A 15,732-nucleotide genomic window follows, 5' to 3' on the forward strand; every position below is an offset into this window, starting at 1 on the left:
CCATAGGGAACCACTATTCTGAATTTGGTATTTACCCCTGCCATGCACTTCTTTAGACCTTTAGGATTTATATATGTATATATTCCCTCAGAATTTTATGCTTTTAAAATCTTTGTAAATGGCATCAAACTGTATGTATTCTGCAACTTGCATTTTTTCCTCATTGTTGTGAAGTTCCACCATGTTAGATCACATATGGTTAGTTAATTTTCAATATTGTGGAGTAATACTGTATCGTAATATATTAAATTGTAGAATTAATTCTTGTACAGTAAGTGTGCTTCTCTAGAGCTGGCATCGCAGAATACCACAGACTGGATGACTTAAACAACAGAACTTTGTTTTCTCACAGTTCTGGGTCCTAGAAGTACAAGATCAAGGTGTTGGCAGATTTGGTTTCTTCTGATACCTCTCCTTGGCCTGCACATGGCTGCCTTCTTGCTTTGTCCTCACCCCTCAGTCTGTAAGTGGTCTTTGCCCTGATCTCTTCTTGTAAGGCCACCAGCCATAATGCATTAGGGCCCACTCCCATGACCTCATTTTACCTTAATCACCTCCGTAAAAGGCCTGTCTCCAAATAGAGTCACATTCTGAGATGCTCAGGGGGTAGGACTTCCACACATTAATGGGTGGGGGGCACAATTCAGCCCATAATTGTAATGATCATACCACAATTTTTTATTCACCTCCTCCTTTGATAAATACTAAGGTGTTACCAGTCGTTTACTGTTACAAACAGTGCTGCCATCGACATTCTTGTACTTGTGAACTCCAGGGAGTAGAATTATTGGGTCACAAACACATTGTCAATGCTGTCAGATCATAACACAGTGCTCTCCAAAGTGGTTGTGGGAATATACATTCCTCACGAATGTGTATAGGAGTCTCTTGGTCCCTATTTTTGCCAACCCATGGTATTGTCAGACTATTAAAAAACGAATCTGATAGATGTGAGAATTTCTCATGGTGGTTTGATTTCTATTTCCATGATTAAGAGTAAGGCCGAGCATTTTTTCGTATATATTGACTACGGTTACTCACCTATGAATTGCCTATCCCTATCTTTTGCCCATTTTTCTATTGGTTAGTCTTTTCCTTGTCCCTTTGTAGGAGTTCTGTATATAATCTGGACATTAATCCTTCTTGATTATTATGTATTACCAATCTTCAAATCTATACCTTGTTTTCAGTTTTTTAATGTTGTCTTTTGATGAACAGAAGTTTTTTTGGGGGGAAGCTTTTTTAATGAAGTCAGATTTATTAATTATTTTCTTTATGTTTCACTTCCTTTTTTTTTTTTTTTTTTTTAAAGAGATTCCTCCCTGTTTGGGGGTCATAAAGATACTCATATTTTCTCCTAAAAGTTCTAAAGATGTCCTTTTCACATATAAGCCCTTAGCTCATTTGCAAGTGATTTTTGTGTATGTTGTAACATGGAGATCCAATTTTACTTTTTCAATTTGAAGAATAAATACACGTCTCTATTACTGAATCTGTAAACTGAATATGAGTCTATCTATAGTCTCTTGAATTCATCTTTTCTTCCTAGTTAACACAATCATTGAAGATTTTGTGGAAGAGGTTTCATTTGAGTGGGGCCTTAAAAAATTGAATAGGATTTTGAGGGGGGCCTGGGTGGCTCAGTCGGATAAGCGTCCAACTTTGGCTCAGGTCATGATCTCACAGTTCATGGGTTCGAGCCCCGCATCAGGCTCTGCATTGACAGCTCAGAGCCTGGAGTCGGCTTCCCATTCTGTGTCTCCCTCTCTCTCTGCCCCTCCACCTCTCGTGTCTCTCTCTCTCTCTCTCTCTCTCTCTCTCTCAAAAATAAATAAACATTAAAAAGAAACTTTACAAAAATGAATAGGATTTCAAGAGGTGTAAATAGAAGTCATTTGAAGAAACATGGCACAAATAATGAGGAAAGAAAGAGATGAATTGGAAGGTATGATCTTAAAACTGAAAGAATCTACTTTGATCAAAGTGTTGGTTACTGAGTAAACGATTGGCATGGTATCGAATCACACTGTCTCATATAATATTCACCAGCCACCTGTGGCTTGAAATTTGGCTAGTCCAAATTGAGATGTGCTATGAGTGTAAAATACACATCAAATGTCAAAGACTTAGTAGTGAAAAATACTATATCTTATTTATAATGTTTTATATTTTTAATTTTTATTTATTTTAATGCTTATTTTTTGAGAGAGAAATAAAGACAGAGCATGAGCGGGGAAGGGGCAGAAAGAGAGGGAGACACAGAATCCGAAGCAGGCTCCAGGGCTCTGAGCTGTCAGCACAGAGCCCGACGCAGAGCGTGAACCTAGTAAGTGTCAGATTATCATGACCTGAGCCGAAGTCAGACGCTTAACCAACTGAGCCATCCAGGCACACCAATAATGTTTCATATTGATTACATATCAACATGATAATATTTTGAAATATTGGGTTGAATAAAATATAAAAATTAATGTCATCTGTTTCTTTTTACTTTTTTCTTAAATGTGGCTACTGGAAAATTTTAAATAACAATTTTGGTTTGTATTGTATTGGTATCAAAGTAGGCCAGGGCCAGATTGCGGAGGATTTTGAATGCTGCTATAAAAAGTTCCATGTGTTACTCAGTGAAGTAGTAGGGAAGAATCAAAGGGTTTTGAGTGAAGAGAAGGCAGTCTAATATTCCTAACTTGATGGTTAAACATCCTGTCTGCACAGAGCCAATTTTAGAAACCTGTACCATTAGCCTTGGGCAGATGATTAATTCTGATGATGTGATTCTTACAGAGAATATTTGATAGTAGTCCTTGTTACTGTTTTTATTGTAGCACAAAAAAGTCTAATGTGTGCTCCTTTCAGTGGGAAATTGGAACACAATTGAGCCAAACTTTAAAAAAAAATTTTTTTTGGTTAAGTTTATATGTTTATTTTGAGAGAGAGTGTGAGCAGGGAAAGGGAAGAGAGAGAGAGAGAGAGAGAGAGAGAGAGAAAGAATCCCAAGCAGCCTCAGCACTGTCAGCACCGAGCCTGACGTGGGGCTCAAACCCACAAACCTTGAGATCATGACCTAAACCAAAATCAAGAGCCGGATGCTCAACTGACTGAGCCACCCAGGCACCCCAAGCCAAACTTTTAACAGTTCCCCCATTGCTCAGAGGATAAAGTGATTCTTTTTGTCTGGAGGTAACCCAATATTGTCAGCTTTCAAAATTCTCAACATCTTCCTTGAATCCATTCAAATATGTTTAGCCTGATACAGCACAGTCACTATAGTTAAATAATGCTGTAGTGCATATTTGAAAGTTGTAAGAGAGCAGATCGTGGAAGCTTTCATCGTTATGAAAAAACGTGTTACTATGTGTCGTGATGCATGTTAACTAGACTCACTCTGGTGACATTTTGCAATATATACAAATATGGACTAGTTATGTTGTGCACCTGAAACTAATGTTATATGTCAATTAGATCTTGATAAAAAAAAATAATTGTTAAAAATAAGCTAAGTGCTTGTCGAAGTGTAGACAGTGTTAGAACTCTAGCTAGAGCAGAATCTGTAGTCTGTTCTTGTTACGTCTTTGCCATTAAGTCTTTAGATGACTTCGTGATTGCTCTTTACTTGTCAGACACTGTTCCACACAATTTGTATAAGCTACCTTATACATTCTCACAATTATCCTATTGTCCTGAGACACAGAGAAGTAGTTTACTCAAGATCACACAGTGGAAGTAAGGTTTCAAACAGGTGCACCTCGATTCAGAACACAGACTTTATAGAGAGACATTTATGCTTTCAGTTTTTCAATGTACACATATGCACCTTTTTAAAAAATTGGTCTGAAGTGTTTCCTAACTTAACAATGTTTTGCATTTTCCTCAAGTCGTATTCTTCTACAGCATGATTATTAATAGCTACATAATACTCCATGTATTAAGACGGTACCATAATTTATATAGCCATCTCTGTCATTTGCAGTATTTTCCACTTAAAATATCATGACGATCTCTCCTGTACCCAAGTCTTTTTATGTATCCCTGATTATTTCTTCAGGACAAATTCCTAAAAGTGACATTGCTGGGCCTGAACAACCACTCCTAAAGTGTTAGAATTAGGCAGATGGATTAAGGGAGAGCAACACCAGCGAACAGAAATTCTTTAATGTCTCACCCTGAGCCCCATGGTGGATAAGTCTCAAAGCCGGCCCTATAGCAGAAGGCAGTGCTCAGATCACTGATGGCAGTGGAAGAGAAGAGCCTCGAATGCCATGATCAGTAAGATCTCTCTGCAGGCACGCTCAGCTTTCTTGTCTCTCTGGCTGGCAGGGCTTGTACCCCCAGGATCACTGCTGGTGACTTCCTCCAGGGTTTGCGTCATTTAAAATTATTTGGACGTCTTCAAGGGACCTGCAGGACAATCACACTATCCCTCTGCAGGGTCCTTTCTCCCAGTTTGTACTCTGCAGTTCAACCCAGTAGCTTCCCAGCAGCATATTTATACTCTTCTCTTAGACTCTTTTCTTCTTTTCTGTTGTCGGGTCAGTTTTAGAACTGATATCCACGTGATTATCAATAATAAAAGAGACCTGATGCCAGCACAACGTTCAAAAAAAGTGATGTACCTTGCCGTTCTCTTAATCCTGGATGTGTTGGATTGATTACAAATCAAAGAAGCCTACGTAATAGTGGCTATTGGGCACATAAATACCTCTCAGTTCTGAAGTAGCTGCTAACGCTGCTGACGAGTACATGATTCAGGTCATCTGTTTCTCTTTGTTGTATGAATCGTGAGCTTTCTTGGGTTTAAAACGGTTTCACAAAATGTGGATGGAAGGAAGCGATTACGCAAGGTTCTTTATTCTTATGTAAGGCATTGTAATAGGAGCCTTTTCTTGTGAGAGCCCGGATAGCTCAGTCGGTAGAGCATCAGACTTTTAATCTGAGGGTCCAGGGTTCAAGTCCCTGTTCGGGCGCTTTGCTTTAACTTCTGCCTTGCTTTTCAACTTCGATTTTTAACAATCTGAACAACACAAATTCCGTCTCACTGGGAAACCACCACGTAAAAACTTCCACATTCACCAAGAAATTGAATGAGTTTGCGTAGTCAGTGTTTTCTTCCCCGAGAACATATTTACCTCGCATATTCTGAAAGCAAGGGAAAAAAAAACTCAATTTGAGGCAGAAGTTTGCTTCAGTGCTGAGATTTTCGTACGGTAGTATTTGGTAATGTAAGTAAGGGGCAAAAGCCACAGACGCCCGAACAGGGACTTGAACCCTGGACCCTCAGATTAAAAGTCTGATGCTCTACCGACTGAGCTATCCGGGCGCTCTTGGGAAGCTCTGCTCTTCTGTTTACTTGATATAATTCTAATAAATTACTTCTCTGGTTGAACCATATTTAAAGTATCTTTTTTAGCAAGATTTTGAAAAAGCATTTATTTTTCTATTTCTCCATTTCCTTAAGACATGTGTTCTTTAAGTTCTTTCATATTTCATATTTGATCAGTTGCCAGTATCTACTAAACTCTGAAACGAAATGGTAGCGACTTATGGGAAAGGGCAACCAACATTAAACTTTCAGACACAGAGCTGTGACCTCTTTTTGTTACAATTCTTGTGTCTTCCGTTTATCACTTCGCCAATAGGACCTCTTAATTTTAGTTACTCCACGGAACTAGATGACTGTATCTTTCTCTTTAATGAAAAATACATTTCCATTAACTAGATGATACAGCTGTTAGATGAGCATCCCTCAGCACAAAAGAAGGAAAGACGCATTTGATTCACGAATAGAGCAGCTAATATAGGAAAATAGAAGTGACAGTGGAAAGGTGGGTCCAAATTTAGACGAGAGAGAAGGAGCTTAGACTTTTAATTTAGGTTTTGACTGAATTTTTGCTTTTCCCTGCCTTCTAGGCACCTTGCAGTTTCCAGGTCAGATTCACAAAATGAGCCCTTCTAAAGCAGTGTCAGCGTGCACCAGTGGGAACAACGTGGAGTAGTAGCAACATAAACCTCCAGATCAGCCTAGTTTTTCCCCAAATCAGTTTCAGCAGCCCTGACGCATGGGGTGGGGAAGGCAGGAGTATGAAATTTCGAAGACTGATAAGGGAATTCATTTTTGTTTCTGGGAACTGGAGGCTTCTGAACACAATGAACAACAAAACCGCTCAGCCTTGGTTGGAGGAATTTCTTTCCCACAATTGTCTGATTCTTTTAGAACAAAGACCAACAAATTGTGTGATCCTGAGCAGTCCTGGGTTTCCACATCTACAAAATGAGGGAAATTGATCAAATGACCTGTAAGATACCTTCTAAATCTGAAGTTTTACCACGCTCTTCCTTCTCCCACAGTGAATAAGATTAGAAGGAACAGACTCGAAATGCAACAGGAAGGAATGATTTAACTGCATATTTATTGATCATCTATTATGGCTTAGGTCCTGCACGAGCTCTGGAGTCGGAGATCTGTAGGACACGGATCCTGCTCACAGCCTGGGAAAGAAGGCAGACACGTAAGCAAACCACTTTAGCAAAGTACTAAGTGCAGCAAGACGAATTCAAGTACAGAGTGGCATAAGCATGGGCAGCAAGGCCATGGTTACAAAACCAGGATAGGGGCCCTGGAGTTTTCAGCAAGGAAAACACATGGTCAGAGTTGAATTGCAACAAATAACTGTCAGAGGTGTGCAGAGTAGATTGTAATGAGTCAGCAGACATTTGTCATTTATTCATTCAGGCATTTCTTGAGCATCCACTGTGTTAAATAAGGAAAACTCCTCGCTCTGTTTTTATGAATGAGATGTGGAAACGTGCGATACCTAAATTCGTTTAAGGAAGGCAAATGGTGTCTGTCTAGGCTCCCTAAAGGGGAGAGAATAGAGGGGCTTTGAAGGTTTTTTTTCCCCCTTGCCCAATGGCTTTGTTATGTGGTATTCCGTGGTAGCCCTGAGAGAACACAGCACAGATTTAATCACCCTCTCCTTTCCTTCTGTTTAAAGTTCAATAGACTGGATAGGATTGACCCATCAAGTGGCTTGTTGAATACCTACTATTTCCACAGCAGTAAACTAGACACAGTGGGAAGGAAAACACTGAACCTGGAAGGAGAGCGGGGAGTGTCAACAGGGGGTGAAGAATGGTGAATAGGTTAGTGTGGCTGGAATGGAGGGAGGTAGAGACAGGAGGTGTCACATTGGAGACAGCTGACCAGATTTATCCGGGGCCAGGGAGAAAAATTGTGTTGTACAGGCAATGGCAAAGTTTGAAAGTTGAATCAAAAGTCTGGCTTGTTCACACTGCAGTGTCACACCTGAGGTAGCGTGAACTGAATCCGCTCTTCCCCAAGTTGAATTACAAACAGGGGTGCCATCTGCTCCCTTATTTACCACTATCCCTTCCGGGAGTGCCTCTTCATTTCTCACCTCGCCTAGACTGTCGAACCTAGTTCTCCCACTAGAGGGCAGTCGAATGTCACAGATTCCATATTGGGTCCTCTCCCCTCCCCACATTTCTTAAACATAATTTCCGCCACTATTTTGTCTTTTTCTAATCAAATGTTTAACTTGGTATACTTAACAGACGGTGTTACATTAGTTTCAGGTGTTCTCCCACTAATTTTTAAAGGGATGCTTTTTACCCCCCCTCCCCACTCACCCTTTAACCCCCCCCCAACGCCGCCCGCCATTCACCAGACTCACCTGTCTGAAAATCACCATCAGCTCTGTATCAGAATCGGGAAAAGTTGTGGAGCAAGAAAGGTCTCTGCAGTTCTCGCTCCTTCTTGCCCTCTCAGTGACACCGTCCGTGACCTGGACCCTGACACAGTCCTCTTCCTACAGCTGGCAAACGTTAGCTTATGTGGTTACACCTTGAAGAGGAAACGGTTTTCACAAGGCCTTAGGGGCACCTGCGTGCAAGGTGCGGTCTTGTCCTCCTCATCCTGAGACGCCCACAGTGGTGCATGACAGGGAAAGCATATGGATAGTCGGGAGTTGAATACAATTGTATTGAAGAGCCAGAAAACATCTCTAATGTTGACTTTTTTTTTTAATGTTTATACATTTATGGAGGGGCAGAGAGAGAGAGGAAGAGAGAGAATCCAAGCAGGCCCCATGCCGTCGTGAGATCACAACTGAGCTGAAATCAAGGGTCAGACGCTTAACCAACTGAGCCACGTGGGCACCCCTGTAATGGTGGAATTTTAGGCCAGCGGGAAAGGTTTAATTTTAAGAGGCTTTCCCAGGGCTTCCCAAACCAATGCAAGGTGTAGCTGCCTGTGCAAAGACCCCATCTTCCATCATCACTGTGTAGAGTGTTTGGAGTTGAGACCATTACAAGGTACCAGGGAGATGCATGGTACAGAGAAGTTGTTTGGAGAAGTCTTCTCTGGTGTTTGGCCCTAAAAACTCCAAACTGAGAGCATCCTGGGTTTCAGGTGAGCCCTCCTCTTCTCCTCTCTGAGAATACAGAGAGGTTGGCAGCCCAATAATCTTGGACAGCCTCAAGAACTCAGACACTAGGATTAATATTCTCCCTGAACAAGGCAGCCCCCAAATGTTCTGGGTCATGGAAAAGATGTAAGAGAGAGGCAGGACTGATTTCGAGGCCAGTGGGACCCAAAGGGATTGAAGTCAGTCTGATCACCAAATATTTACAGAGTTTCTCTACCCCATCTCCAATATCCATTCACCTTTGCAAAAATATTTGGATCTTTTCAAAGAAAGTCTACTGAAGGATTTTTAAATGAAAAGGGTACAAACATTGCCCTTTGCAATTTTAGCTCAGACTTGTTCTACGGATAAGCCCGGGCCCAGAGCAGAGCCCTGAGAGAACACAGCACAGATTTAATCACCGTCTCCTCTCATTCCTTTCAACCACCTGCTCCCTAACTAGTAACCAGTTCTTCATTCACCCATTCATTCATCAAGTATATGCTGAACAACAGCTTTGGATCAGGCAATGAATTAGTCCTATAAATTCAAAGGTAAACCCAACAGAGATTGCCTTGTCCTTAAGAAGCTTACACTCTAATTACCCTCCTGATCTGTCCCCTCCCCAATTCAGAAAAAAAGCAAACAGGCAATTTTGACACTCTGTGATAAGTGTTACAATCCAGGCAGCTATCAGGTGTATCCAGACATTGTTAGGAAGCACTCTAGGGAAGCTTCCTGGAAAGCTAATTATAGGGTGTATTAGTTTGCTATTGCTACTATAACAAATTACCACAAATTTAGTGGATTAAAAGTTTATTATCTTAGGGGCGCCTGGGTGGCTCAGTTGCTGGAGCGTCTGACTCTTGATTTCAGCTGAGGTCACCATCTCATGGTTTGTGGGATGGAGCCCTACCTCGGGCTCTGCACTGACCACGCAGAGAAACTGTTTATAAAAAGCTTAGCATGTGGGTCAGAAGCCTAACATGGGGCCCACTGGGCTAAAATCAGTGTGTCAACAGGGCCATGTTCCTTTCTGAAGGCTGTTGGGGAGCATCTATTTCCTTACATTCTCTGGTTTCTAGAAGATGTTCACATTCCTTTGCTCAGAACCTCAATTCTCCAACTTAAAATCCACCAACGTCATATCCCTTTTACCATTCTTCCATCATCACATCTCCCTCTGGCTTCAGCTGAGTAAAGTGTTCTGCTTTTAAGGACCAGTGTGATTAGATTGGGCTCACCTAGGTAATCCAGGCTAATCTCCCCATCTGGAGGTATTTAACTTAATCATATCTGCACAATCCTTTTGCCACGTAAGATAACATATTTATACATCCCAGGGATTGGGAAGCAGACATTTCCTCCTCAAGGGGGCCATTACTCTGCCTACCATGTAGGAAGACAGCCACATAATGGGAAGGGCAACAGAGGTGGGATTTTTGGCGGGTAGGAGGCCCTTTCCAGGCAGTAGGAAGAGCGTGTAGAAAGACCCCTAGTTGGGAATCACATGTATTCTAGAAACAACATGGAATTTGCCCTGGAATGAGGGAGGGAGTGATTCATTCAAGCCCCATTTATTAAATGATGACATTATGGGCATTCTGAGGATACAAGATGAACAAGACAGTTTTTGTCCTCCGAGGCTAGAGTGAAAAGCAAGGGCCAGATTATGAGAGGCCTTGTTGACTTTCTTAAAAGTTTGAGTTTCATGCAAGAGCTATACAGAGTCACTCATCCATTCGTTTGGCAAATTTTATTGAGCACATGCTACATACCAGGCACTGTTCCAGGCTCTGGGAAATATAGAAGTTTAAAAACTAAGATAAAAAAAATAATAAAACAATAACAATAATAACAAAAAATAAAAACTAAGGTAAAGAATCCCTGCACTGGGGCCCCTGGGTGGCTGAGTCGAGCGATCAGCTCTTGATTTCAGCTTAGGTCATGATCTCATGGTTCCTGGGTTCAAGCCCTGAATCGGGCTCTCACTGACAGTTTGGAACCTTCTTGGAATTCTCTCTCTCTCTCTCTCTCTCTCTCTCTCTCTCTTTCTCTCTCCCCTTCCCCCAAAATAAACTTAAAAAAAAAAAATCCCTGCCCTCATGGAGCTGACAGGCTAGTTGATGTTAAGGGAAGCAGATGTCTGCTTTAGAAAGATCATTCTGGCTAGGGTGTCGGAAAAGAGACAGGAGTGGAGCAAGACTAGAGGTAGCCCAGCCCCTTAACCCCCTTCCTCAAGATTCATAGCCTTTCCCCACCTTCACATCCTTCCCTGGCCAGTTCCTGTTTTGTCAGGAACCTTCTTTCCCCTTTATCCTCCAAGGGGACCTATTCTGCAACACCGCCGGGCTCCCCGCCCCCAGCCCTGATTGAACATTCTACACCTGGGCTTCCCAGTGCTGCAGAAGAAAATGATGAAAACGTTAATACCGTAGCCACTACATATCAGAATATCTGATTCCAGCCACATCCTCCACGCTGCTGACAATTCCATTCCCTCTCTAAGAAGCTACCATTCTCATTCCTTGCCTGAACCACTTTCCTGAACTCCTCAAGCCCAGCTTGACCCCCTTCTCTCTCAGGAGATTACTTACAGACCGTCAGGTAGCAGCCAGTTAGCGCCTAACCTCCAGGCTTACCGATCTACACAAACATCTGCGGGTGCACGCTTCCTCTTAGATATCCCAGACAACCCCACCCCCGTGTGTCCGGATCCCATCTCCTCTGCGACATTTTTCATTAATCATCTCTCTATCTCCTTGGTCTCCCCCCTCAACATATGAGCATGTTTAAGCCTTCCCTTCTGAAAAAGGAAAGACATAACAAAAATCTTTCCCTTGATCCTGCAGCCCTCCCCCCACCCAATTGCCTTACATTTCTCCTTTCCTTTAACTGTCAACCTTCTAGAAGAAAATGCTCAATGCTATTTTCGGTCTCTTGTATTCCTTAACCCACTGGAGCCTGGTGTTACTGTGACTGTTCTCACACCACGGGTCCCAGTGACTTTCCTGCCAATCCAACGGGCACTTTCCGGCCCTGCCTCCCCTGGATGTCCCCGCCACACTGGTGTTCCGGTCACTTTCCTGACACTTCCTCCCACCCTCCTTTCTGACACCCTATGGTCTCAGTTTTTTCCCCTATCGACGTGGTTGTTTCTTCTCCATTTCTTTTGCAGGGCTCCTGCTTCCTCCGTACGCCCATCTGGGTGATCCCACGCATGCCCACAGCTTCGCCGACCATCTATAATCTGAAGAGTCCAAAATTCCTGTCATCTCTCCGTGCCTCTGCTCTGACTTTAGCTTCAGAAATCCACTGTTAGACAACCTCACCTAAACATTCCACAGGTTCCTCAAACCCAACATGTGCAAAATTAAACTCACGTTTGCTCCCCCAACACCTGGGCCCTGTCTTACGTAGTCCCCCACTTAGTGCTGGCACCACCTGCCACCAATTCCTATGGCATCAAGCGGAGAGGGATTCTAGATTCCTGCCCCTACTTCCTACATTCAATATATTATCAAATATTATTTTTTAAAAATTTTTTAACGTTTATTTTATTTTTGAGACAGAGAGAGACAGAGCATGAATGGGGGGGAGGGGCAGTGAGAGAGGGAGACACAGAATCTGAAGCAGGCTCCATGCTCTGAGCCATCAGCCCAGAGCCCGAAGCAGGGCTCAAACTCACGGACCGCGAGATCGTGACCTGAGCTGAAGTCGGACGCTTAACCGACTGAGCCACCCAGGCACCCCTATTATCAAATATTATTGATGTGACTTCCTAACCATCTCTCGTACCTGTCCTTTCCTTTTCATCCTCATTGCCACAGCCCTGGCACATCAGAGATTCTCTGATCTTGCACTCTGAACATAGCCATGGCCTCCTAAGCTCTCAGCCTGTTCTCCTAACCTGGCAGGGAGCAGATGGCACGCTGCAATCTGAAGAGACAATTTACAAAGAGTCAGCAGGGTGAAGGAAAGCCACAGGAATAGTGTGCAGTACTTTGGGGCCAGCAGGAAAGCAAGTTTCCACCCCCAGGCCTGCGAAGGCAAAGGAACTGAGAAAAGGGAAGGAAGAGAGGGAGAGGGAACCACCTAGGGGGAGCTGTGAACTTTGGTTGAGGGTGGCAGCCAGCCCACAGTGACTCCAAAGAGAAGGAAATCCCGAGAAACAAATATCCAGACCTCTTTGACCTCCTTCCTTCCAATCTCCTGCCAGGGCTCCCCAGTGGCCACGCCCTACTAGGAAGCCAGAGGGTCAAGATTGCGTTTGCAGGAGCAAAGGGAGGACACACAGTGCGTCTTCCAAATCCTTCCTCCCGTGTAACATGCCAGAAGGTTTTTCTGGTCAGATCGTTCCCAGCTCCACTTGTCTACCCCCTGGGTTCTCTGTCACCTGCAGGACAAAATCTAAACTTTTTGGCATGTCCTGATTTCTCTTATAAGGACATTTTTCTCCCCACCAAAGTGCGTTATAAAGCCTTTGATAAGACGTTCAACCCAGTGACCCAGGCCTCTTTCCTGTTAGCTCTCTATTTGGGACTTTTCACTCCAGCAACACAGATGCTGATGGCCCACAGGCTCCTCTGTTTTCAGGCCTCTGAGCTTAGCCCAATGACAGGCAAACAGTAAGCTGTCACAAGTATTTGCCTCGCCAACAAGTGGTGAATGGGGGAGTAAATAAACACATGTTTTTATCCCCCGTGGCTCTCGAGAATCGGGACTAGGATCATGTGTACATTATGATGTACGTGCCGCATTCTGTCTAGCCATTAACAAGTTTCACTCACATTCTCTCATTCGAGCCGCATAACAGCCCGGAGTAGGAAGTGAAGCTGATATTACTGATGCTTAAGAGGGTGGAGGGGGCTACGCAAGGTCACCTGGCAGAGGGCCGAGAGAAATGCAAACTTCTCCTTCTCATTAGGGATCCTTTGCAGTCACTCAGATTTCATCTTATATGAGAACAAAACAATATCCCAAGAAATCCTTGTGAACCACAAAGTCACTTTTCATATTGTTCCCCCCCGCCCCCCCCCCCAGGATGTCCTCCGGTTGTTCAAATTCCCTTCCTAATAAATATCCTCTTACTGAGCTCTGGAGTCTCTTCCAATTCTACAACTATGAATCTAAGTATCGTGTTGGCTTTGTTGCACAGTTTTGTATTAATGAGGAAAATTTAAAGGCCCTGTATCTTATTAAAAAGGCCCTTCTGACATTTTTTTAAAAAGTAAAACTCTAGTAAACCCTAAACAGACTGAAATAGTAGCATTTCAATAAATATTTCCTTGAGACCAGGGAAGGGGTAAGTTGGCAGACGTTTCCATGGGATTCCCCTGGCTGGGGAGGGCTAGGCTTCTGAGGGAGGCTGGGAGCCTTGAGACCCTGGACACCTGAAGGGGACTGCAGAGCAGGGGGCCTGGGAGTCGGGTGTTGATCCTCACAGACCCGCCAGAAAGGAAGGAGGGCCCTGGGGGAGAATGGGATACAAGTGTGAGGAAAATGTACTTTGAGATCAGGGATCATAGTTTACTATGCCAAGCAAATGCAAGTGAGGAGCTGGCCAATTCTCGGTTTCTTTTGGGTGGAGTCTTTAGGAAAATTCTTCTAGAGACCACTGCTCAAAGAAAGGCACTCGGAGTAAAAATGTTAAACATGACCTACTGAATTGAAAGAAGGGTTTTTTTTCCCTACCATAGTTGGGGTGGAGGCCGCTCTACCTCCCCCACCCCTAAGGGTTGCTATTCTCTGGGGTTCAGGAGGGACGACCCACTTGAGCGAACAGAAAACCCAACGAGGCTGAGCGCACAGAGCGGTGACAGCTCCCCCTCCGCCGCCCTCAAGGTAGGGACTTTGGCGGGCGTCGCAATCCTGATAAAGATGGGGGCGGAGGGGGGGATGTCCTCGAACCGCTAAGTGGTTCGTTTTCAGCCGAAGGACCTGGCGTGCATCCCACCCGGAGCAAAGCGGCCCCCGCAGGGAGAAGTAACGACCATCCGCAGAATCCTCCCCCGGGCGGGAAGCGGCGGCGCGGGCAGTCGGGTTCCCGAGCACAATCGGACGCCAGCGCGCAGCTCGCCCCCGCGCCCCCGCCGGGAGGGAAGGAGGGAGGGAGGGAGGCGGGAGGCGGGAGCGAGAGGTGGAGGGCGGTCAGGGTTCCGGGGCCCGCCCCGCCCTCGCGCTCGCCGCCGACTCGGCGCTGCGGGCTGGAGCGGGCGGCCGGGCGGCTGCCTGTCCAGGCCGGGGCTGGCCGCGCCTCGCGTCGCCGTGCAGTGCGCCGGGTCTCCGGGAGATGGCTTCTCCGCTCCCGCCCGCTGCTCCCGCTATTGTTTCGCCCGGGGTGGCCTGACTCTGCGGGCTCGCGCACGCTCGTGGCCCGGAGGGCTTCCCCCGCGCCCCCCGGAGCCGGTCCCGCGTCCTCCGCTGCCTCCCCGCCAGCCCCCGGCTCCCTCCTCTCCCCTCCCCCCCCCCCACCCGGGCCGGCGCTAGTGGCTCGCGGAGAGGGGAGCGGCGCGCGCGGGCGCGGGGACGCCTGGAGCTGCGGGGCCGGCAGCCCACGTCGCCGAGCACGCGACACGTCGGGTCTCGCAGGGAAGCCCGCAGCGAGCACAGGTAGGACGCGCATCCGGCCGGGAGCCGCCGCCCGGGGTCTGCAGATTGCCCGCCGAGCCGAGGGAGCGGAGGTCAAGGGGCTCTCCCTCCAACATGGCAACAGCCGAGGTGCAACAATGGAAGGAGCTGCGGGTTCCCGGCGGCCGGCAGAGCTGCGGACGCGGTGGCAGCGAGAGCTCCGGACTGCGGCGCCCTGCAGGTTGCCGGCTCCCTCCGCCACCCCGCCCCAGCAGTTTCGGGGTGTCTCGGGTCCCCGCTTCTCACCCCTTTCCCACCCCTTTCCTCTAAACACACTTCCTGCCCTCCAGCTGCACGGCGATCTGAACCAACCAATGGTTTGGGGGTTGAAGATGAGAAATAAAAAGCAAAACCTGCCCCGGAGTGGGGGTGGTGGGGATGGTGCTTTCTGTTGCGGTGGGTGAAAAGTCAGCATGTAGCCGGGGGAATGTATACATTTTCTGGCCAGACGGATGGCCGACTTGGCTTCTCCCTTATAAGGGTACTGCAGCACCAGGAGAAGCTTGGGGGAGAGAGAGGGACCCTCAGGCCTGACTTGCCGGGCCCTCCGCGGAGGCACTGCTCTCCTGTCTGGTACTTGTCTCTCATTTTCAGCTCCCGACAGCGGCGACTTTGATGTTGGGGAGTTATGGCAGCTGCAGGAAGCCCTGGGGACGCTGCCAAGCAGGGGTGGGGTAGG

General features: G+C 46.0%; 1 protein-coding gene and 2 non-coding genes across 3 annotated transcripts in view; 2 read left to right on the forward strand and 1 right to left on the reverse strand.

Moving 5' to 3' along the window:
• The first annotated feature begins 4,891 nt into the window (after positions 1-4,891).
• TRNAK-UUU lies at positions 4,892-4,964 on the forward strand. Its single transcript has one exon. It is a non-coding gene; the product is annotated as a tRNA-Lys (tRNA).
• A 280-nt stretch (positions 4,965-5,244) lies between these two features.
• Positions 5,245-5,317, reverse strand: TRNAK-UUU. The gene has a single exon. It is a non-coding gene; the product is annotated as a tRNA-Lys (tRNA).
• A 9,294-nt stretch (positions 5,318-14,611) lies between these two features.
• Positions 14,612-15,732, forward strand: part of PIK3C2B (phosphatidylinositol-4-phosphate 3-kinase catalytic subunit type 2 beta) — a 65,627-nt gene continuing 64,506 nt past the window's right edge. The window contains 1 exon segment of the mRNA XM_045456330.1: positions 14,612-15,035. The gene's annotated coding sequence lies outside the window, so the exon portion shown is untranslated.

This window comes from Leopardus geoffroyi, chromosome C3 (assembly GCF_018350155.1).
Source record: "Leopardus geoffroyi isolate Oge1 chromosome C3, O.geoffroyi_Oge1_pat1.0, whole genome shotgun sequence".
In the NCBI taxonomy this organism is placed as follows: Eukaryota; Metazoa; Chordata; class Mammalia; order Carnivora; family Felidae; genus Leopardus; species Leopardus geoffroyi.